This window comes from Vombatus ursinus, unplaced genomic scaffold (genome assembly GCF_900497805.2).
Source record: "Vombatus ursinus unplaced genomic scaffold, bare-nosed wombat genome assembly UNPS02014945.1, whole genome shotgun sequence".
Taxonomy (NCBI): Eukaryota; Metazoa; Chordata; class Mammalia; order Diprotodontia; family Vombatidae; genus Vombatus; species Vombatus ursinus.
Window position 1 is genome coordinate 24,997,167 of NW_020954723.1, and position 25,587 is coordinate 25,022,753.

The following is a 25,587-nucleotide window of genomic DNA, read 5'->3' on the forward strand; positions in this document are numbered from 1 at the left end:
CAAAATCAGCATCAAAAGAGAAGAATAAAAATAAGGAGATATGTCATACAAATGAGGCAATTCCAACATGACCTATTTTTAAAAGCTCTTAAGGCCAAAAAATAAGGAAATGGATAAAAGAATACAGAGACATAGACTATTACTAGAGAAGTTTAATTCATGTAAATCAATCTTCATAATAAGGAGATAAAAAAAATACTAAAAACTACTTATCCAGCAAATACTTGGATCTCCTTGACAAAAGAAACATGGCAACCAAGGCAATACTGGTTTGGGAAAAAAACTCACTTCTAAAATTTTAAGAAAAGAGAATTGCTGGAAAAAACTATAGCATGTAAAGTAATTGGGTACAGTGTGAGTTAATTAACATACAGGAAGAAATGACAAATTTAGAGAAGCATGGGATGATTTAATGAAATAATGCAGAACAAAATAAGTAGAACTAAGAGAATAATATATATGACTATGACAAAATAAATGAAAATAACCCTAAAAGGAAGTTCAACTCTAAATACTGGGTTGGGGGGAGGAACTTCCAGAAGAAGAAATAACAGAACATATCTCCTCCATCACAGCTGAGAAGTGAAAGAATTCTAGGATAAAATATTATACAAATTATCTTACAAAATTTCTGTATTGATGTTTTTACTTAGTTTTCTTTGTCATAATGGAGGGTTCAGTCTGGAGGGCATGGGCATGAAATGGATGGGATTCAAAGACAAAAAGCATCAGCAAAATTAATTTTTTTTTTTTTACTGAGGCAATAGAGGTTAAGTGACCTGCCCAGGGTCACACAGCGAGTAAGTGTCAAGTGTCTGAGGCCACATTTGAACTCAGATCCTCCTGATTCCAAGGCCAGAGTTCTATCCACTGCACCACCTAGCTGCCCCTAGCAAAATTAATTTTTGAAAAATTTTGTTTAGGAGGATTGTAACATAAGCAGTATCTCATCTTAAAAGGATAATAGAGAAAGTTTGATGATAGACTCAAAAAACTAAATAAAGTCATCTGGAAGATTTTAAAGATGAAATGAGAACAAAGAAAGTTGAAAAATGAAAAAGATCTAAAAAAGATATCCATAATAACCTTTTTCCACCACCAAATGACTTTTAAAATTTATTGATCTCTTGTTTTTATATCACTTTCATGTCCCAATATAACCCTTGCTTCTCACCTTCCAAGAGATTCAACCCATATAACAAAGAAAAAGGGGAAATAAATCAGTTTGGCTAAAACTACCTAACACATTATGCAAACATGATATCATATGCAGTGTTTCTCACCTATTGTTTCCCACTTTTTTTTTTCAACTAGCAAAGCTTTTAATTAAGAGAGAATAGGAAAGTAAATAAAAAGAGGAAATTCTCCTTATACAAAAGGATACAACCTATACAAATTTCCATGCCACCAGTGGAGGAAATAATATTTTTCATACAGCTCATGCTCTTAGGGTTATACCCTATCTAGAATATTTCTCATAGTTTCCTATTTCTAGAATTCTTCTCACCATTCCATTTTAAGTTGATGAGTTATGATCCTGAAGCTACTATTTGCTTCTTTACAAAGCTGCTGTTATAATCAGCTGCTGGGTTTTACTGCCATTTGCCAAGTCTGACCTCTGTTGCTTAGCACAGTGCTGGGCACATGGTAGGTGCTTAATAAATGTTTATTGGTTAGTTGTTGATGGATTGCTGCTGAAGCTTCTTATTCTTTTTTTTTTGTACTTTGTTTTATTGCGCTTCACAGAAATTGTGCTTTTTACAAATCAAAGGTTTATGGCAACTCTGTGTTGAGTAAGTCTTATCAGAGCCTTTTTCTTTCTTTTTTTTTTTTTTTTGAAGGGGGGTTTGTTCATCCTTCGTTCTTTTTTTTCTTTTTTTTTCTTTTTAGTTTTCAACATTTACTTCCACAAGATTTTGAGTTCCAAATTTTCACCCCATCTCGCCCCTCCCCCCACCCCAAGATGGCATGCATTCTGAATATCCCTTCCCCTAGTCTGCTTTTTCTGCTATCTCTCCCCTCCTTCCCCTTCTATTTTCCTGTAGGGCAGGATAGATCTCTGTACCCCATTTCCTGTATTTCTTATTTCCCAGTTGCATGTAAAAACATTTTTTTTTAAACATGTGTTTTTAAAACTTTGGGTTCCAAATTTTCTCCCTTCCTCCCTCCCCACTCACCCTCATTGAAAAGGCAAGCAACTCAATATAGGCTATACATGTGCAGTTATGCAAAACACTTCCATAGTAGACATGCTGTGAAAAACTAACTCTATTTCCCCTAATCCTATCCCACCCCCATTTATTCTATTCTTTCTTTTGACCCTGTCCCTCCTCAGAAGTATTTGCTTCTGATTACACCCTTTCCCAATCTGCCCTCCTCTCTATCATCCCACTACTCTCTTATCCCCTTCCCCCCACCCATTTTCCTGTAGGGTAAGACAGATTTCCATACCCAACTGAGTGCGTATGTTATTCCCTCCTTAAGTCAAATTCTATGAGAATAAGATTCACTCATTCTCTCTCACCTTCCCCCGTTTCCCCTCCACTGTAAGAGCCTTTTCTTTTCTGGGTTTTTTTTTTTGTGAGATAATTTACCCTGTTCTACCTCTCCCTTTGTCCTTCTCCTAATATAATCCTCTCTCACCCCTTAATTTTATTCTCCAGATATGACCCCTTCATTTTCAACTCACCCTGTGCCCTCTATCTATCTATCTATCTATCTATATCTATACATACATATAATTTTTTCCCCTCCAACTACCCTAATACTGACAAAGGTCTCATGAGTTACAAATATCATCTTTCCATGCAGGAATGTAAACAGTTCAACCTTAATAAGTCTCTTATGATTTCTCTTTTCCTGTTTACCTCTTCATGTTCCACTTGAGTCTTGTATTAGAAAGTCAAATTTTCTATTCAGCTCTGGTCTTTTCATCAAGAATGCTTGAAAGTCCTCTATTTCACTGAATGACCATTTTTCCCCCTGAAGAATTATACTCAGTTTTGCTGGGTAGGTGATTCTTGGTTGTAATCCTATCTCCTTTGCCCTCCAGAATATTATATTCCATGCCCTGTGGTCCCTTAACGTAGAAGCTGCTAAATCTAGTGTTATCCTGATTGTGTTTCCACAGTACTTGAATTGTTTCTTTCTGGCTGCTTGTAATATTTTCTCCTTGACTGGGAGCTCTGGAACTTGGCTACAATATTCCTAAGAGTTTTCCTTTGGGGATCTCTTTCAGGAGGAGATTGGTGGATTCTTTCAATTTCTATTTTGCCCTCTGGTTCTAAAATATCAGGGCAATTTTCCTTGATAATTTCTTGAAAGATGATGTCTAGGCTCTTTTTTTGATCATGGCTTTCAGATAGTCCAATAACTTTTAAATTCTCTCTCCTGGATCTATTTTCCAGGTCAGTTGTTTTTCCATTGAGATATTTCACATTGTTTTCTAATTTTTCATTCTTTTGGATTTGTTTTACAGTGTCTTGATTTCTCATAAAGTCACTAGCTTCCAATTGATCTATTCTAATTTTTAAGGAAGTATTTTCTTCAGTAAGCTTTTGGACTTCCTTTTCCATTTGGACAATTTTGCTCTTTAGGGCATTCTTCTCTTCATTGGCTTTTTGGACCTCTTTTGCCATTTGGGTTAGGCTATTTTTTAAGGTGTTATTTTCTTCAGTATCTTTTTGGGTCTCCTTTAGCAAGCTGTCAACTTGCTTTTCATGATTTTCTTGCATCACTCTCATTTCTCTTCCCATTTTTTCCTGTACTTCTCTTACTTGCTTCTCAAAATCCCTTTTGAGCTCTTCCAAGGCCTGGGACTGATTCATATTTTTCTTGGAAGTTTTGGATGTAGGAGCTTTGACTTTGTTTTCTTCTTCTGGTTGTATGTTTTGATCTTCTTTGTCACCAAAGTAAGATAATATAGTCTGACTCTTTTTGCGCTGCTTGCTCATGATCCCAGCCAATTACTTGAGTTTTAAACTCTTTGTTAAGGTAAGAGTCTGTTTCCAATGTGGAGAATGTACTGTCCCAAGCTTCGGGGGTTTGTACACCTGTTTTCAGAGATACTTCTAGGGACCTGAAAAGTGTCAGTTCTTCCAAGGTGCTCTGATAAGGGGCAAGGTGTTTCCTCTCCACCACCACAACAAGCTCCCACGCCAGCACTCCTCCTCACCAGCATTCTTCCTTGCCCCAGGACCACCCCTCAGAACTGTGACTCAGATCCAAGCACGGGCAAAGCAAGAGATTTCTGCCTCAGCCCTGGCAAAGAGATTCTTGCAATCCCCCTCTGATCAGACACTCGATTCTCCCTCAGTCTGTAGGCCGGAAACTCAGGATGCAGCCACTGCCCCAAGGGCACGCTCTGGACTTGTGGCTAACACCTAGCTTCTTGTCTCACCAAAGTCACAGACTTTTCCCACTGACCTTCTAAGTTGTCTTTGGCATTAGTGGGTTGAGAAGTCTGAAAACCGCCACAGCTGCCCACGATTCAGTCCTCTGAGGCCTGCTCCAGGGTCGCTGCGGCCTGTGCGCCCACGCTGAACTGTGCTCTTTCCCAGCCTGGCGTGATATACCTTTCAGATCAACCATCCAGGCTGTGTTGGGCTGGAAATTTGTTTTACTCTGTTTTTTTGTGGGTTCTGCTGTTTTAGAATTTGTTTAGAGCCATTTTTATAGGTATTTGGAGGGGTTTGGGGGACAGCTCTAGCAAGTCACTGCTTTCCCTCCGCCATCTCTGCTCCATCCCTCTGTTCCCCACTTCTTTAAAGAAGGGATGGAAAGACATTTTCCTATCTCATCCTCAGTCATCATAACTCCTTAGAGTTCAGGTTTGATTCTTTTTGTTATTTTAATTTCCATTGTTGTAGTCATTAAGTATGTTGTCTTCCTGGTTCCACTTCATTCACTTTGGATCACTTCTGATATTTACTAGGGGTATGACCCTGGAACACCTAACTGCTGTCTGTCTTGGTTTTCTCAACCAAAAAATGGGAATAATAATAGCACCTACATCCTAGGATTGATGTGAGGATCAAATGGGAAAATACATTTAGAAGGTGCTTAGTACCATGACCGACACTTAATAAATACTTGTTTTCTTCCATACAGGTCTTCTCATGTTTCTCTGTATTCTTCAGTCATAATGTTGGGTTGTTTCTTTTTTTACAGACAATAATATTCCATTATATTCAAGCAACATAATTTGTTTTTCCATTCACCAACTAATGGGCATCTACCTTGTCTCTATTTTTTTTCTGCTGTTACAAAAAGTACTACTATAAATATTTTGGTGTACATGGCACTTTTATTTTTATCTTTTACCTAGCTGGGGTATATGACTATCAGTAGAATCTCTGGGTCAAAAGGTATGGATATTTTAATCTTTCTTCAGATAATTCCTAATTGCCTTCCAGCATGGTTAGGTCAAATTATAACCCCACAAACAGGGGGAGTTTAGTGAGCCTGCTTTTCCACAATCCCTCCAATATTGACTATTCCTATCTGTTGTCATCTTTGTTGATTTTTGGGGTGGTGTGATACAATAAAATATTTTTTTAAAGAGTGAAGTGACCAGGGGGAAGAGAGGAAGGAGGGAGGCAGGAAGGAAAAGCAGTTGAACTGTGTTAAATAAACAGAGAATCCAAGCTGGAACAAGCACAGTTTTGAGGGCGATGAGAGACTAATTATCATGTTATTTTTAATAGGGGAGAATACTAAAGACTTGGGGAATAAAAAAGCTTGAGTCTTATTTGTAAAAAACCCCCAAAAAAAGACAACTGAAAGAATATCAATAGCTACTAACTGTTATGTCTACTTTGTCATCTCCACAATATTTTTATGAAAATGATCTGTACATTCACTGATAACATTCTTGATAAAGAAAAGGATAGAAAGGATTTCAGAAATAATATACAGCAGACCACATCTTAATAGTCATACAACTGACTGACAGAGGTAGAGAATACAAGATCTCACTATGGTTATTTGTCATCTAAAAAGAAACATTTGATTGAGTTAAAAAATTAAGGGGCTCCTCCAACAAAGTATTTCCCATGCATGTGCCAAAATCATACAAGATTCCTTGATATAACATAAGATAATTTTGTTTGACCCTCTAATTACTAATATCAAGGCACAAAATGGAGTTATGTACTCACTGAAGATGTTTGCCAACATCATGAATGAAATCTAGAGTAGATTCCAAATTGAAGATGAATTCCCTACACAGAGTGAGGTTCTGCTGCAGATGACATGTTAATATCCTGGGGCTAATATCCTGGAGCATCAAGCCCTAGATCAATGTAGCATCTCCTAAATGAGATTTATAGTTACTCAGTAGAGTTCAACCTTATTATTACGCACACTGGAAAATAACAAATAATACCTGCTATCCAGACTATGACGCTTGATTGGGCAGTCAATCTGTAGAGTTGGTCCATCAGTTCATGTATCTTAGACAAACACTTTAACATGGGCAATAGCCTAGACTCAGAAGTGGACAAAATATAAAGTTGGCTTGGTGACTTCTGGAAACTGTGCACAGCTTTTAAAGACCCCAAGCTTCTACCTGAAAGGCCTGTTATTTTGCTTTTTAAAAGTATTCTTCTGGCAATGCTATATGACAGCAAGCAGTCTTTGAAGAATAAAAGGTAAAGGGCACCAAAATGACAAAAGAGTAGGCATCACCAGGTTTCAATACACTACCAACCAAGAAGGATGCAAGAGAAGAGGCATAAAAAATGTTATCAGATGAATACACTAATGCATTGATGGTGGAGCTGTGAATAGGTCCAACCATTCTGGAAAGCAATTTGGAATTATACAAAGATAGGAACTAACTTTGACTCTGAGATTCTACTGTTAGGCATATACCCTAAAGTGGTTAATGACCAAAAAAAAAAGGTCAAATACACCAACATATTTAAGGAATATTGTTTTAGGGGCAGCTAGGTGGCGCAGTGGATAGAGCACCAGCCCGGAAGTCAGGAGGACCTGAGTTCAAATCCAGCCTCAGACCAAACACTTGACACTCACTAGCTGTGTGACCCTGGGCAAGTCACTTAACCCCAATTGCCTTAAAAAAAATATTGTTTTGTAGTAGCAAAGAACTAGAAGGAAAGTTATTGATTAGGTAATAAATAAATTGTGGAACATGAACATAATGAAATATTAAGATCATAGATTTAGAGCTGGAAGGTAAACTCATGGGTCATCTTTCCAACTGAGCCTCAGAGAAATTATTTGCCCAGAGTCATATAGCTAGTAAGTGACAGAAGCAGGATTTGAGTCCAGGGCTTCCTAGTTCCAAGTCCAGCAGTCTACACATTATGCCACACTGCCTCTCTACTCTGCTATGAATAGAGGAAGGCTTTGCAGATGTATATGAACTGATGCAAAGTGAAGTAAATAGCACCAGGAAAACAATATAAACAATGACAACCATGGAAATGGCAAAAACAGCAACAGAACAATCAAAACTGAATCACTGTTAATTCTAATGACCAAGCTTGCCCCAAAGAAATTAGAAGTTATCTCCCTTGCTTCTTTGCAAACGTGGGGGACCATAGGTGTGCCATACTCCATTTAATGTCAAATCTTTTTCAATATTCTGGTTAGTTTTGTTAAACTATTTTGTCTCTCCTTTATTCTTTGTTATAAGGTATGGCTCTGGGGGAGATATATATTGAGAAATATAGATGAATAAGAACAAAATATATCAGTAATGATGGATTTTTTAAAATGTCATCACAGAGATGTGTAACCAGAAAAAGAGGCGACCAGCTATGGAAGCAGAATGAGGGATAAACAGTGGACAGTCTATATGCTCTACATGAGATATACAAGTGAACCAAGAGGCATCCCCTTGTACGTTATTAGGTGGACTCCCTGGAGGAAATTTATGGAAAGACCACGGACAAGAATTGCATAGGGTAAGGGGGCCCAGATGGACTCCAATCTGAAACATCAGGAGTATCCATGTTGATAAGCTCACAGATCCATTGACATATATAGTAGAAGCAAGAGAAGGGAACAGAAAATGAATAGAAAAGTCTGGCATGGTTCCATAAAAATGTGAGGACACAGTTTCAGTGTGTTAGTTTTGCTGAACTGTTTCATTTTTCTTTTTCTTTGTTAATCTTTGTTGCAAAGGAAGATAGGGGAGAAGCTATGGGCCATAGTCAGAAAAAAAAATGTGATATAAAAACAAAAGGCATCAATTAAAAAAAACTGTCAGAAATACTAAAACTTGTAATGAATAAAAGCTGGTAAGGAAAGGTAAGGACAACAAAAAGATGGAAGGTAAGTTGGGGTTTAAGCCATACTGGGGAAAAGTGCTACATGGATGGAACAATGACAGCTAATAAAGGCAGAGATGCTCAAATCTTATTCAACCTGTTTTCTCTTTCAAGAAGAAAAACCTTTGGATAGGGAGAACTAAGATAGCTAAAAGAGGGCAAAAATCCAAGATAAGAGCACCTAGCTGCCCTTGATGAATTCGAGTCACTTGGTCCTACAGCCATGGACACTAAAATGACTGGTATATATAATTGCTGAGCCTGTCACTATCAGTGATATTTGAGAAAATTGTGCAAAATGGAAGATATACCACATGACTAGAGGACAAATATTGTCTAGATTTTCAAAAAAGAGAAAAGGGAACAGACTGGGATGGTGAATTTGACATCAGTTCCCAGCATAATTCAAGTACCTTTTTTTAAAGAAAAAGATTTGGTCAATTGTAATTATGTCTCTAGTTATACACACTACTCTCCACTATATTCTTCCTTCACAGTACTTCATCAAAACTGACTTATTTTATATATTCTTTAAATTTTATTGCTGCTTTTTATAATTGTATATTAGTCATTTATAAATACATGAGATTCCGAAAAAAGGTTTGGACTTGGAATCAGAAAGTCCCTTATCTTTGCTGAGCCTCAGGTCTTCACATATAAAATGAGGGAGTTGGACTAGAAGATTTCTAAGCCCTTTCAAGTTCCTAAATCTATTTCCCTATTAATATACCCCTCCCTGCTGGTGAGCAAACCCTTGTAATAGAAAATAAGTAGTTAAGGAAGGCCAATGTACATATCAACTACATGTGACAACATCTTCAACATTCCCAACCAATAGTAGAGTATCTCCTCTTCAACAATAGGAAGGAATTACATTTCCCTATCTCTAATCTGAGGCCAAAATTTGAACCTTGAAGGCTATGGCATCACAGTGCAAGCTCTGGCAAGGTTCTATTGAGCCCCACAGGGCTGGAAAGGATTAGGCCCAACGATTTACTGGGTCTCTCATATAATAACCTGCCTAGCTTTTTAGAGAGGTTCATCATCAGGTAATCAGTATTTCTGGCTACAGCTTTTCATGAAAATAAAACACAAAAGGAATGTATATACTGTATCAGTACAGGGAAGTACCCATATAAAACAGATAATGGATCTTATGGAGTGCTAAAGAGAGATTTTATGTGTGTACATGCATATATGTATGTATATGTGTGTATGTGCATGTGTGTATATATATATCTGTGTATGTCTATATATAGATATATAGATATAAAACCCCTAATTTCTTTGGCATGGGAACTCCTTCCACCTATGCTGACTGCAACCATTCATTAAAGAATTACCTAAAGCTCAAGAGGTTTAGATGATGCTCAGAGTCACAAAAGTGGAATCAGAGGCCGGATATAAACTCTGTCCAGCAAATTATCTTGATTCTGTGAGCCTTGGAAACAAGGTACAGGATAGGTGAGGGAGGATGGTGATGTATAATAGGCCTGTAATGCTAAGCAGGTAAGAATAGTATAGTTTACCCTCCTTAAGGAAGTCATTTTTTCAAAAATACACTTGTGATGATCTCAGTAACACAAAGATACCAAGATATGGCAAGTCATAGGACAATATTCTTCCTCTTCAAAGATCATCCCCTACATTGTTATGCTCTAACAGTATATCAAGTTAATTCTAAGCAGGTGATATTTATGTCATTCCAGACACCATTCTAAGTAATATTGTATCGTTTACAAGAGTTTCAACAGTTTTTGAGATAGCAAATATGATTGTGAATATCTTTATATATTCATTTCTGGGACAGATACTTTATGTGGTATGTGTTACTACATGTGAGATACACAAGGAAAAGACATTCTACCTTAGAGGTACATACAGTCTAACTAGGAAGACAAGATGTGAAATAACAATAAAAAAGATGAGACAAGTAAATGTTAAATTATGCCTATACCACCCATCATCAGAAAACTAACAAGGAAACAAATCAAGAAATCAAGAAGCATTTATATACCTCTAGTTACCTAGTGTCAGGTACTATAATAGGCTCCAGAGACACAAAGACAGAAATAAAACAATCCCTTATCTACAGGAAGCTTACATTCTACTGGGTGGGGGGGGGGCGGAAGAGAAATACAATATATTTATATATGTAAACACAAATATATGCAATAATACAAATTATTTGGGTTTTAACAACCAGGGGAATCATAAAAGGATCCTTGAAGAAAGTGACACTTGAGCTGAGCTTTGCAAGAAGCTAGGGGTTCCAACAGGTGGAAGTGAGTTTGGGGGAGCATTTCAGGCATAAGAGATAGCCAGGGAAAAGGCTTGAATAGAGAAGATGGAATGCAACTTGCACAAACCAAACAAAAGTCAGTCTGGATAGAGTCTAGTATGTATGAAAGGGAATGAGGTATAATTAGCTGGGAAATGTATCCCAGAGGCAAACTAGGAAGGGATCTAAATGCTTAAGAGTCCAATGGTCAAACTTGGACTTTAGGAATATCAATCTGGTAGCTGTGTGGAAGACTGAGTAGACAGAAGAGGCTGGATGCAAAGAGACCAATTCGAAGACTATCTTAATAGTTGTGTGGAGGTGATGAGGTCTTAAAGAACTAGGGTAGTTGTGATTTAAGCAGAGAAAAGGGGGATGGATACAAAAAATGTTGTGGAGATAGAATCAATTTGGCAACTGACTGAATGTGAGGCATGAGTTAAGATTGGATAATGACTCTTAGGTTGTGAATCTGGGTGGCTGGAAGAATGATGGCACCCTCAACTGAAATGGAAAGTAATGGGAGGAGGTTAGGAAGCAAATGGTTTTGAAAACTGCTTACTGGAATATCAATTTTTCCAACACTAGTCATTCATTACTCTGGAAAAGTGCCTATAGGCAACTACACTTGATTTTCATTCCTTGATGACAGCATGAAAAACTTGTCTCATATCTAAAGCCTTTACCCTCTCCTTCCAATCCAGAAGTAGCAGCCAACTCCTAAAGAACTCTGCAATAGCCTCTTAGCTTCCATCATCCTTCTTACTGTGTTTTCACAGAGTCCCTTTGAAAAACTTGTGTTTCTGTTTCAGCTCTTCCATTTTTGAGAATAAAGTTATGGTGAAATTGTTCCTATCCCAACAGTATTTCTCTCATTGTTGCCTCTCTGATGTCTCCACTATCTTCTTAGAAGTGTCAATGACTTCAGTGATAGCTTTGAGCTCTGGTCACAGAGGGTCAGAATCTGGTACACATACTGGAATAATGAGTCACAGGGGTTGACACAAAAGACTATGTGGTAGGACTGCCCCCACAATTCATCCTCATAGGCCTGTAAAAAGGCAGTGACCAACTGACGAAAATCTGAGAGGTTCAGACAGAAGTTGCAGCCTAAGTTATTGCTGCTTTTGCTGGCCATTTTCCCAGAATGACAAGAACACTCTTCCTCAAGCTCTGTCACCAATGCAGTGAGTTTATTCAATTTATTTCAAAGCTTTTCCAGTATACACTTCCTAGACTTTAGAGGCAGACTTACTGGTCTGTGAATGTTTTCCTCTGCCCCAAGGATAGGCTCTATGTCTTGGAACAAAGGGCTTAACTTGAGTTCGAGGATCGCCTGAAGATGTAAATTGGAGAAGAACTTCCTCAATAACATCTCATTCTTTACAAAGTCATAGAAATTCTTCCCCATCCTAAAGAAATTATTGTCTCCATCAGGCAAACTTCTAATGGGATTCATTAACTGATCAAAGAAATAAGAGTTGTTTCTTTACATTGGTACAGCCCTTCATGAGATTCTGGTCTTCTGGCCCACACAAAGTAAGTTCGTGACCTAGTTTTTCCCTCTCCCTCATTTTTTCTTTAGGTTGACATTCCTGTAAAGTGGTGAATGACTCCTTAAAGGAAGAATATATTTGTGTGAACATTCATTCCACAACATCCAACAGTAAATTTAGGGGGTACACAGGAGCTGCTTGATTGTCTTTGGTCCAGTTAACATAAAAGCCTTCAAGGAAGGGGCAGTCTATGTCCTTAAGTCTCTCAAACACAGCCATAGCCTCCTGGGTAAGGTAGTAATCCTCATCTTCCTCCTTTTCTTCATCCTCTTCTTCTTCTTCCTTATCTCTCTCTTCTACTTCCTCTTCCCCTCCCTCTTCTTCCTCTGCCTCTTCTCTAGCATTATCATCACAGCAGCGGTCAACCCGAAAGCATTTGGCCACATTTCCAGCCTAGAATGTATTATTAAAGGGATAGTTAGTGAACATATTAGAAAGGAACAGTGATGACAAAGAACCAACATAACCTCATCAAGGAGAGGATGTACCAGACTAATCTTAATTCATTTTTTCTGACAGAGTTTCTAAGCTAAGTAGATGAGGGGAATTCTATAAATATAGTTTATTTAGATTTTAGTAAAGTATTTTGATAAAGTCTCTCCTGCTATTCTTGTAGACAAAATAGAGAGACAGGACCTAGATGATACTGCAAATAGGAAGATTCAGAACTAGTTGAATAGCCAAATCCAAAGAATAGTAATTAAATGTTTACTGTTAACAATAAACAATAAATAAAGTTAATGTTAACTTGGAAGGATGTCTCCAGTGAATGTCCTAGGGAATCTATGCTTGACTCTGAGTAGTTTAATATTTTTGACAATAATCCAGATAAAGGAAAAGAAGGCAAGCTTGTCAAATCTGCAGATGATACAAAGCTATGAGGGAAAGCTAATAGTAGACGACAGAGTCAAGATTCAAAAATATCTCAACAGGGTAGAACATTGGATCAAACTGAGTAAAACAAAATTCAATGAGAATAAATATAAGTGTTACACTTCGGTGACAAAAAAAAACACCACCACAGTTTCAAAGTACAAGATTAAGGATGCATGGCTAGACAGCAGTTCCAAAAAAAAAAAACAGTAGACAGCAAGGGTAGAAAAAAATTAACAGGATGATATGATAGCCAAGAAAGCTAATATGGTCTTGAATTATATTAAACAGTGAACAATATTCCAAAAACTGAAGTTGACTCTATCTTAGCAAAAAGAAAATAGTTTCAGATGTGAGAATCAATACAAATCATCTACCTGTATGTAATCCACAGGTTAATTAAAGCAAAGTTCAAAATCGATACCAAATCAGAAAGATAAATATGAAGAAACAATGGATGCCATTACAAGAGTTCCAATCTGGCCTATTCAAACAAACTATTATGAAAAAGGGAGGGAAATGGCAAAAAGACGCTGACTCTGATTATTATTACCTAGAAAAGTTCTTAGGAGCTTGCATTATTGATCTATAGCAGGCAATAGCCTCAAAAGCCATTTAATCCCACTCTCTCATTTTATTTATAAACTAACTGAGACCCAGGGAAACTGACTTGTCCAAGGTCATACAAAGAATCCAAACTGGGGTTAGAACCAAGTCCTCTGGCTCCATATCAAGGGTTCCTTTTACTATACCATTCTGCCTCTCTTCTACCTTTAAGACAGGTGCAAAGAAACATTAGGATAGGCAAATAGTGAAGTCTCTAAAACTGGACTAAAAGACAAAACAAAACAAAACAGTATGACTTCCATGCATTAGTGAAGGCCCACCTGAGATTACACTGCATTAATCTGCAGTGATCCCAATTAACAGTGCTTTGTGGTTTGATGTGAGAGCTAGACTTGAAAGAGGTCTCAGAGGCTGTATAATCCAACCTCCACATTTTATGTGGGAAAACTTGAGTCCAGGTTAAGCAACTGGTCCAAGGTTACATAAGTGGTAAGCATCAGAGGCAAAATCTGAACCCAGGTCCTCTGACTTCAGAGCTAATACCCTTTGCACTTTACCACACCCCTTTCGATGCACAGCAGGTGACACAAAAAGGAAGCAAAAAGAGTCCAGCAATGACTTCATCCAGTAAACACTTATTTCCTTACTAAATTGAAAGACATGGAAGGATAGCCTTGCCCTTGTGAACTTATTTGCAAAGCTTTATGGGAAAGGAGGACAGAAGAGTATGAGCAACACTTCAAAATTTCATTATCTCAATGAATACATGATCTTGATGACACAGATATTCCCTCCACTACTACCGATCATAACCAGAAAGAGTTGTGTTCAAATCTGACCTCAAATCTGTGTGATCCTAGGCAAGTCACTTAACCTCTGCTTCAGTTTCTTCAACTGTAAAATGGAAATAATAATAGCACCTACCTTCCAGGGTTGTGGCAAAGATAAAATGAGATTCTGTAACATTTATAAAGCACTTTAAAAACTTTATAAAGCGCTATATAAGTGTCAGCTATTAATAATAATTATTATTGTTATCAATGTTCTTCATGATCTCTCTCCTTGAGAGAGATCTACCCAGTGTGTTGGAGACCTTCCTTTAGGCCCACTGACCAGTGCAGCATTATAGCTACCCCATATGATCAATCTATCTCCTTTTCCAATAATACATTTCCTCAACATGTCAGTATTTGTCTCAAAAAGTAGCAACAAACAACGGAAAGGAAAATGAATCTACAGAAAGTCTAGTATAAGATCCATTTAAGTTAGGTAATCTCAAAAGCATTTATGGATAAAATTGAAAGAAAGAAGACAACTCGATAGAAAATGTAATAGATTTGCCAGTGTTTCTAAAGTGATCTGTTCTCATCATCTATGAGAATGGAACAATCACATTTAGATTCAATATCTCGGTACTAAATATGCCATATAAGGAAGGGGAAAAATTGCACTTAATAAAATCAAGTTGGAAAGAATGGCTGGATTAAACTACCTAAACACAGAAGAGAACTTTACTGAAGGTGGCACAATTTTGAAAGCACTAAAGATCTATTTTCTTTTCTTTACCTTTTTTTTACATTTCAAATTCACAATTTATTTATTTTTGGCATTCTCTTTTTTTTTAATTTGTGTTCCAAATTCTCTCTCTCCCTCCAACCCCTCCCTCACCCACTGAGACGGCAAGCAATGTGGTATCAATTATACATATGAAATCATGCAAAATACATTTCCATATTAGCAATATTGCCCCAAAAAGGGCAAGAAAAACAAATTATGCTTCAATCTGCACTCAAGAGTTCATCGGTTCTCTCTGTGGAAGTAGACAGAACTTTTCATCATGAGTCCTTTGGAATTGTGATCTTGATCAAAGTCTTTCACAACTGATCATCATTACAATATTGCTGTGTTGTTGTTCAGTAGTTTTTCAGCTGTGTCCAACTCTTCATGACCCCATTTGGGGTTTTCTTGGCAAAGATACTGGAATGATTTGCTATTTCCTTCTCTGTCTCATTTTACAGATGAGGAAACTGAGGCAAACAAGGGTTAAGTGACTTGCCCCGGATGTCTGAGGCTATATTTGAATTCAGGCAGATGAGTCTTCCTTACTCCAGGCCCAGCACTCTATCCACTGCACCACCTAGCTGCCCCTACAATACTGCTGTTCCTGTGTACAATGTTCTCCTGGTTCTACTCACTTAACTTTGTATGAATTCACATAAATCTTCCCAGGTTTTTCTGAAACTAATGGATCTATTTGTATGGTATCTCCAAAAAGGGAAGATATTAAACCACTGGAAAAAATCAAATGTTATTTTCACCAAAAAAGGCAACTGAGAAGATACTAGCTATTACCAACTAATATTGTTTCTTTTATGTCTATAAATTCTTTATGAGACCTCAGGTATTGAAGCTGTCCTTGATGACATGAAAGGAAAACAGGAAGACTTTTACAAATGATTTTCTATAACAGACAAATGACGAAAAAGTATAGACAATACAAAATCCTCTTGTTTATTATTTATTTATAATGAAAAAGTATTTGACTCAGTAAAGAAAAATGAAGCCTTATAGATTCCTCCTCCTTCACACCCCTTCTATCACATTCTAAGTTCACACACCTTGATAAGATATAATGACTGAAAAAACTTTATTCAGTGATCCTCTAAATTTCCAATACTGAGTCAAGCATTAAACAGAGATAAGACATATACTCATTAATAATGCTGACTACTGCTATGAAGAATGAGTTGCATAGAGTCCAAATGGGAAAAGGATTCCATATAGTCTGTGAGGTCTTCCATATTTTCAGAGGGCACTGTACTTAAAACTTCAAATCCCATAATACTACAGGGTCTCCTCAGTGAGACCAAGGCCAATCAAACAGATCAGCCTAACAAATTATGAAGTAAAAACCAAATGGATTAAAAAAAAAACCCTATTATCCTATGACATGAATCGTTTGGCCGTTACTGGGTGAAAAGGTATTTTATCAATGCATTGACCAGTCATGACTTCAGAAGACTAATAATGAGGTATGCTCCCTATTTCTTGTCAGATAGCTAATTAACTAGATGCAGAATGAGCAAACATTACAGACATAGACAAAGATACTGTACTTACTTTGTGATTAGTGGTTACAGGATAAGGGTTTGATGGGTAGTGATAGGGATAAAAAAATAAAGAATATCAATATAATATTTTTATATAGAAGAACACAAAAAGAATTTCAGAAAGGGACACAGAAAAAGTAGGACCATGTTGTTACTTTTGTGTTAGTCAAAGGACATGAACAGGCAATTTTCAGAAGAAGAAATCAAAGCTATCAATAGTCATATGACCAACTAGGATTGGATTTTTGTTTGTGGTATGTGGAGGGAACGGGCAGATGCAAGAGATATGGAAGAAAAATCAATAAATGTTACCAACTGAGCTTCTGAAGGGGAAAGTATCTATTCCAACCTCTTTATTTTACAGATGAGAAAACTGAGACTTAGAGCCTTACTTGCCCAAGGTTACACCAATGACCCTGGGGCACAAGTGGGGAACCTGCAGCCTCGAGGCCACATGTGGCCCTCTAGGTGCTCAAGTGTGGCCCTTCCACTGAATCCAAACTTCACAGAATAAATCTCCTTAATAAAAGGATTTGTTCTGTAAAACTTGGACTCAGTCAAATGTCCGCACCCAACAACTCAGAAGACCACACGTGCTCTCAGGGCTGCAGGTTCCCCACCACTGTGATGGGGGAATCAAACCTAGGTCATCTGTCTCTAAATGTACGTATATTCTTTCCACTGCACCATGATTCCTATTGACACGGGGAATGAAAGAGTGAAAAGTCAAGAATGAGTCTAAGGTTGTGAATCTAGGTGCCTGGAAGAATGGTGGTACCCTTGACAAAATTGGAGAAGTTAGTAAACGGGAGGATTTTGGGGGACAGATGGTGAATTTTATTTTGGATACATGGTTTGAGATGCCTGTGGGTTATGAAACTGAAAATGTCAAATACGTAGTTGCTGATATTGGACTGGATCTTGGAAGACAGACTCTCAGAAGAGAGCTCTATACATACATCTCATAGTCAGTTGCATAGAGATGACTGTTAAGCCCAAGACAGCTGATGAGACCACCAAGAGAAAAGTGTAATAAGTTCTAGATTTAGCTTTCTATAAGCCAAATGTGTACTACAACAACCAAAACAGCCTACAGTAAGTAAGAGACCTTAGCTTACAATAAGTGAGGTAGTGTCCAGGTTTCAGGGTGCTCTGCCCTGTTCACAACACATATGGAATCCTGGTTACTGCATTTTAGGAGAGACACTGGAGAAAAATTGAAGAGCCAAAGGCTGGCTAAGAAGAAACTAATCCTCCCTCCCTCTACTTACCTAGCCTTAATCACTGAATTGGCATTGCTTCAATCAAACTGAAACCTGTTAAAGACCTTGGCTTAAAAAGGCCAAGGTCTCCCACTGCAACTAGGGCCATCTCCAGTGGTCCTATCTAATCTTGCCATTGGACCCAGATGGCTAGAAGGAAAGAATGAGGCTGGTAACTCTGAACAGCCCTACTTTACTTAAATCCAATTCATCTGCATGTCATGACATCACCTCCCTGAAGTCATGGTCCACTTCAAGAACGAAGGACAAACAACAAGCAGCACAATAATTTAAAAGTCCTTAGTCCCCTCTGAATAGAAAACCTTTTCAATACTTTTTCAGTGCCCTAGTCTGAAATCTTTCTGGAAGAACTCTGTTCTCTCCTAAAGAGAATTAGGGTAGTGATTAGATCTGGCAAGAGGCCCTAGCCTAGATTATTTCATTGAAGAGCAGTAACCCCTTTCTACTAAATAGATTAGGGTAATAATCAGATTAAGAGGGGGAAAAAAGAAGTCTTTGGTTGCTAATTCAATTAACAGAAGTATCCCTTGAGTAATCTTTGAGCTGGCAGAAGGAGGAATTCTTGGAGTGAGTGGTTAAAGAAGGACTGAATGGTTTTAGGAAAATTATTTTCATCCCTTTTCAACTCTCTTCAGATTTCCTATGGTTTTTTCTCCTCCCCTACCCCCAACCCTATCCTCTCAGCTGAGAACCTGGCTTCCTCTTTTACAGAAAAAAAATTCAGGCCATTCACTGTGAGCTCCTTCTCCTCTCTCATCTCCCACCACTCATGCCTTCTGCCACTATCTCCTCTTTCACCCTGTCTCACAAGATGAGGAAGACGTCTTAATCCTTACCAAGGTCAGCCTATCTACCTGCTCAAACTATCTCATTTCATCCCATTTCCTCCAACAGACTGCCCTTTATCATCCCCACTCTATCCTTTATTTTCAAATTCTCCCTGTCTATGGTTCATTTCCTACTAGCTACAAAAACATCCATGTTTCCCACATTAAGACCCATGTGAAAAATACTGGCAATTGATCCTTCAACCTCTGTTAACAATCATCCTATATCTCTTCTGCCCTTTGTGGCTAAACTCTTCAAAAAGGCTGTCTACAATCAGTGCCTCCACTCTCTTTTTAACCTCTTACAATCTGTCTTCAGAAATTTTCATTGCATTGAAACTGCTCTGAAGAATAAGGAGGGTTCTGATTCTACTACCATGACCAGTGAGTTAAGGTCACGAGTGAAAGTACAACCAGTCCTAGAAAGTGTAGCCAGGGAAGTTGAGTCATTAAGATGGCATCATTGAGTGCCAGATGATGAAAGAACAAAGAAAACAGTTTAAGATAAAAGAAAATTTCCTATGGAGCAGGCATTCCAGAGAGACTGTAGAAAGGGCAGGTAGACCTAAAGTGAAATATTGGGAGGAATGGGTTGAGGAGAATAGGAGTGATAAAATATGTATTGGAAGACAGGAAAGGGGTTTGTATAATGACAGCAAGGGGTGCAGAATCATTGAGATAGGGCAAGTATACTGAGTGGGAGTTGTTAACCATGAGGAAGAATTCAGGCTACTATCAGACACTGTAGAGAAGTCCATTGTGGGAGGGAGGTTTTGGGAGCTAGGTATTAGATTGTTCAGGGCCCTCCCTCAAAATTCAACCTTCTGGTACGTGGTGATATTGAGTCCTGTGAGGTCCAAGAGGCCCAACTCAAAATGAACAATAACAGGTGAAGTTGAACAGTTGGCAAGAACTGGCAATTTGAGGTGGGATTTGGGTCAGGAATGGCTTCCTGAGCACTGGAGAAGGTTCTGGGGTGAAGATGAAGCCTGATATCTGAAGCTGGGCTGACTGATGAAGGGCACCTTTGGAAGAGTCAAGAGTGAAGAGGTTACAGTCAGGATGGCTGACTGGCTCAAGGTTGATGTTGAGGGGAAGGCAGAGGGCACAGAAGGACCAGGGCTTGATCCAGACAAACTGGTCTCCCTGGGAAGTTCCAGAGTCAAAAACAGAAGCCACAGGCAGCCCAAGACTGGATCTGAAAGAACCTGTGGAAGTTACAGGCAAGCTGCTATCTATGATTTTGGAAAGTCATGGAAATGATGGAGAAGCCAACAAACATTTAAGCATCCAGAAAGAACTAGTTCAGTCCCAAGGGCCCACAACCGGGATTGCAATAAGACCTGACAGTTTCTACCATAAACAAGAACAGATCTCAGAATACAATATTCCAAAAGTCAAACGATGTAGGTCTACAACCAAGAAGAATTAGCTTGCAAAGCTAAATTTAATCCTACAGTGGAAAAAATGGATTGTTAATGGATTAGAGGGCTTTTAAACATTTCTGTTGAAAAGACTAAAGCAACCTAAGTAGCATTTATAGAAAACTTTAAGCTTTATAAAGTACTTTAAATACAATACTTTAAATCCTCACAACCACCATGAAGTATAGGTGCCATTTTACAGAAGAAGAAACTGAAGCTGAGAGAGGTTAAGTGACTTCAAGGTCACATAGCTAGGAAGTGTCTAAGGCAGGATTCAAATTAAAGGCTTCCTAACTCTAAGCCCAATATTCTGTCCACTGTGCCACATAGCTGCTTCCTATAGGTCCTGAATAGAAATCTTGAAATACAGATACATGAATCAAAAGAAATCTAGGAAGGTAAACTTACCTGAGCAATTGGTAGAGGCTATATAATTATGTAATGCTAATATTCTAAAAGGAGAAGAAATTTAATGTCTTCAAAGCATTCTAAAGGAGTTAAATAAGAATACAAAGAACCTGGTGTTAAATTGATTCAATTACGAAGGTGGAAGAGGGGAAAGAGAAAGGAGGTTAAAAGAAATACATTAAGTAGAAAGGAGGATGAAGAGGGTAGAACTTGATACATGTCATAATTGGAGAGTGTGAGAAGAACCATAATATAGATTTGGAGGAAGGGACTGGGGAAGAGAACATCAGATGAACCTCAGTCTTATTTTAAACGAAGCAAGTCTGAATGAACACACACACACACACACACACACACACACACACACACACACATATGCTGAAGATATACATTAAACTCAAGAGAGAAACAAGTGAGGGTTGGGGAGGTACAAGGGAGGTGGGGTGAGAGGGAGGATATCATTAGAGAGAAAACAATCAAAAGCAAAACAAACTTCCTGATTCTGAAAAGGAAAGAGAAAGGTAGAAGAGGAGAAAGGAAGGGAGGGTGGAGAAGGAGAAGGAAAAAGAAAGGAGAAATAGAATCTAAAGGGCTGCCTATTACAGCAAAAATTCCTGAACAATCTGGGACATGGGAATGTAATGGAATATTATTGCACCATAAGAAATGACAGAAGGAACGGTATCACAGGAACCAATGGAGTTTTTAGTCTCCAGCCTCTAACAGGTTCACTCTTGATCTGGGCAGCCCGAAGGACAGGAAGACAGCTTCAGAGGGGTTAAATAAGCTTACTTTATTCTTGTCTAGTCTTCTCAAAGAGGTTGCTGGTGATGGGAGCACCAACTTCTATGGGATTCCCTAATAACCATTCTTGCTGGGGCAGGCGAGAATGGTATCCCCTAAACCTCTATCCCCTATCTTTGTATCCCCTAAACCTCAATGGGGGCCAGTTGAGGCAAACCCAGATTCCCTCCAAGCCTTGATGGGAGCCAATCAAGGTAAGCACACATGCACATTCCTCTTGTGCATTCCTATTCCTCCATAACTGATCAGTGCTCTCTTGATTTATAGAGAAGCACACAAAGAATGCATTTTGCCAACTTTAAGCTCACAGGTTAACTTTAGCAATATTGTCATGACTTAGTATAGCACAAGTGTAGTAAATATTACATCATGTCATCGCTATATCTCACTGCGCAGTTGCAGTGGAAACTATTTACAACCATGATCATGGGAACTATTATTTAGGATCCTAGGAGCTATTATGGGAGTTATTATCTAAAAAAGAATAACAAAATCCTCCTCACTTACACTAAAATCCACCTTACTTACAGGAACTATTTCAGAGAACTCTGGGTAGTATGAACTGATACAGGAGGAAGAAAGTAGAACCAGGAGGGCAATTTATACAAGGAAAACAATATTGTAAACAAAAATAATTTTGACAGCTTTAAGAACTATTAAAACAAAAATCAACCATATCTCTAGCCACTATGTGGATTTGTTTTATTTGACTATGCATTATTTGTTACAAAAAGTTTTTTTTCTCTTGATTTTTAATTGAGGGGAGATGGGATGGGGAGAGAAAGCGAGAGTTAGTAACACTGATGCCAAAAGAATAGGTCCAATTAAACATTTTAAAGATTCATAGAAGAGAAGAAAGTTCAGAAGAAAGCACAGACAAGAGGGGCAGTTTATAAGTAATATGTGTAATTTATGATATACTTTTTTTAAAAAATCAAGCAGTATGAAATGGTGATTCATAGTTACATATATGATCCTATTTTTTTTGTTCTGCTATGTACATGGAAATACTAATTGCTTTTTAAATTTTAAATGAACAAAGGCCAGAAGGAAGCTGAAATAAGACACCTTTGAAAGTTACATGTTGAATTTATTATATACTTAAATGGAGAGGCAAGATGCATGCAAAAGAAAATCAGTTTCCTAAACAATCCTTTTTTTCTGTTCTACTTTGTATATGTAAAAGCCCATTTTATTTATTGTATGTTAAGTTCTAATTTTTTTAAAGAAATTTTAAATTTGTTGAAAACTAAAAATAAATTAATATAAAAATAATTTTTATATATATATCTATATCTATCTATATATAGATATATATATAGATAGATAGATAACATAAGTTAAAAGAACACCAAAATGAAGCACATACTATGTATCTTTAAATACCAGTCTTCATCCTAGACAAGACATAAAGGAATACATTTTCCTCCTGGTGTCTAAAAAGAGAAGGAGAGCAGAGCATTCTATGAGTATAGTTTGTTGTATATGTGCTATTATGCACAGTCAATATCATGGGGGGAAAAAGGAAGAAATTTTAAATTAAAAAAGTCAGAGAACTGGAAAGGTACTACAACAGTCAGAGGTAACATACTGACTTTCAAGAAGAAGAAAAAAATGCATGCACAAAACTATATAGAGTATGATTTAGATTCTTGGAAAAATTCTAGACTATTATAAAAGTGATAGTTTGAGAGAACCCAGGAAGGGAAACAGTCTATCACATGAACCAGCACAGGTTCATAAAGAACAATTACTCTCAGATAACCTGATTTCTTTTTTTTGATGGGTTACTAGACTCTGATGCTTTTATCACAGAGTTGGAGACTACTTTAGGTTCTCCATGGTTAAGTCACCACAGAATCAACTACAAGTTACACTTAGCTGAAAACAGACCGTACAACTCTTTATCTAATAAATCTGAAAAAATCTGGAGAGACTTTCTACCAGAAGGATGAATATTAGATAATGAGTTTTGTTTTTAATCCATAGCAACTTTTGAAAATGGCAGTTTTAAGGCAATTTAAGGGAAGGAGCAGTTAGGATTTGCATCAGTAGCATGAGTACTTACATTGATGAATAATAAATATTCCAAAGTACTAAAAACTAGATTGGTATGTCAGGAGAATATTATAGGCAAAGTATATCTGAATTTCAGTAAAACATTTTATATTTTACCCATAACTTTGTTAAAAAAAGAAAAAGATTAGACATGGGTTACATAATAATAACACAGTTAAAAAGATTCAGAACTCGCTGAAAAACAGACCCAAAGAGAGGTGATTAATGGATCTATGCCAGCCTAGATTGAATAGTGAAGTAGTCTAGGGAACTGAACTTGGCTTTATGATGGTCAACATTTTTATCAATAACCTGGACAAATGCATATGTGATCTGCTTATCAAATTTGAAGAGAACAGAAACTGGGAGGTACCACCAATACAATGGACATCAGACACAATTTTAGTAAGCCAGAACAATAAGAGGCTAATAAGATGAAACTTAATAGTTCTTATAAAGAGCCAGAAGGGAACTCAGATACCATCTTAAACAACGCTACCATTTTATACAGATGAGAAACCTGAGGCCAAAAGAATTTCCCAAAGTGATAAAATAGCAGAGCCACGACAAGAACTTGGGTCCTCTGACTCCAAATCCAGTGGCCTTCCCATAACTGTGGGTGCCACATTTTAGGAAACACACTGACAAGCCAGAGCACGTGCAAAAGAGGTTGACAAAGATGGTGAAGGTGCCTGAAACAATGCCATACTACATCAATGGAAGGAACAAGGGTCATTTGACTTCAGCCTGGAGAAGAGAGGTACACAAAAACATCTGTCTTCAAATCTGTGAAGAACTGTTATATGAAAGAAAATTTAACTTATCTGACTTGATCTAGAGGGCAGAACTAAGAGCAGCAGAGATGATCAGTGCGGTTCCTTCTAATTCTGATAATCTAGGAAAGGGGTTGACATAAGAGTATGAAAGATAAAGTAATGATGACTACAGTGAGGGTGTGGTGTTCAAGAAGGCTTTTTCTTTCTTTTTTTTAACTAATTTATTTTTAGTTTTCAACATTCACTTCCACAAGATTTTGAGTTCCAAATTTTCTCCCCATCTCGTCCCTCCCCTCACCCCAAAATGGCATGCATTCTGAATACCCCTAATCTGCCCTCCCTTCTATCTCTCCCCTTCTTCTCTTACTGCCTTCTCTTTCAATTTTCCTGTAGGGCAGGGTAGATTTCTATACCCCATTTCCTATATATCTTATTTCCCAGTTGCATGTGAAAACAATTTTTTTTAACTTCTGTTTTAAAAATTTGGGGTTCCAAATTTTCTCCCTTCCTCCCTCCCCACCCACCCTCATTGAGAAGGCAAGCAACTCGATACAGGTTATACATATGTAGTCATGCAAAACATTTCCATAGTGGTCATGTTGTGAAAAACTAAGTATATTTCTCTTCATCCTATCCCACCCCCCATTTATTCTATTCTCTCTTTTGACCCTGTCCCTCTTTAGAAGCGTTTACTTCTGATTATCCCCTCCCCCAATCTGCCCTCCCCTCTATCATCCTCCTGCTCTCTTGTCCCCTTCCTCACCTATTTTCTGTAGGGTAAGATAGATTTCCATAGCCAATGGAGTGTGTGTTATTCTCTCCTTAAGCCAAATCTGATGAGAATAAGATTCACTCATTCCCTCTCACCTTACCCCCGTTTCCCCTCCACTGTAAAAGCCTTTTCTTGTCTGTTTTATGTGAGATAATTTACCCCATTCTACCTCTCCCTTTTTCCTTCTCCTAGTATAATCCTCTCTCACCCCTTAATTTTATTCTCCAGATATCATCCCTTCACCTTCAACTCACCCTGTGCTGTATCTGTCTATCTAGCTATCTATATACATACATATAATTTTTTTCCCTCCAACTACTCTAATACTGACAAAGGACTCATGAGTTACAAATATCATCTTTCCATGCAGAATGTAAACAGTTCAACCTTAATAAGTCTCTTATGATTTTCTCTTTCCTGTTTACCTCTTCATGTTTCTCTTGAGTCTTGTATCTGAAAGTCAAATTTTCTATTCCGCTCTGGTCTTTTCATCTAGAATACTTGAAAGTCCTCTATTTCAGTTAATGTCCATTTTTTCCCCTGAAGGATTA

The 25,587-nt window shown here is 37.7% G+C and overlaps 1 protein-coding gene across 1 annotated transcript in view; it reads right to left on the reverse strand.

The window, feature by feature from the left end:
• Window positions 1–25,587, reverse strand: part of BBOF1 (basal body orientation factor 1) — a 63,471-nt gene that overhangs the window by 18,209 nt on the left and 19,675 nt on the right. The window lies entirely within an intron of this gene.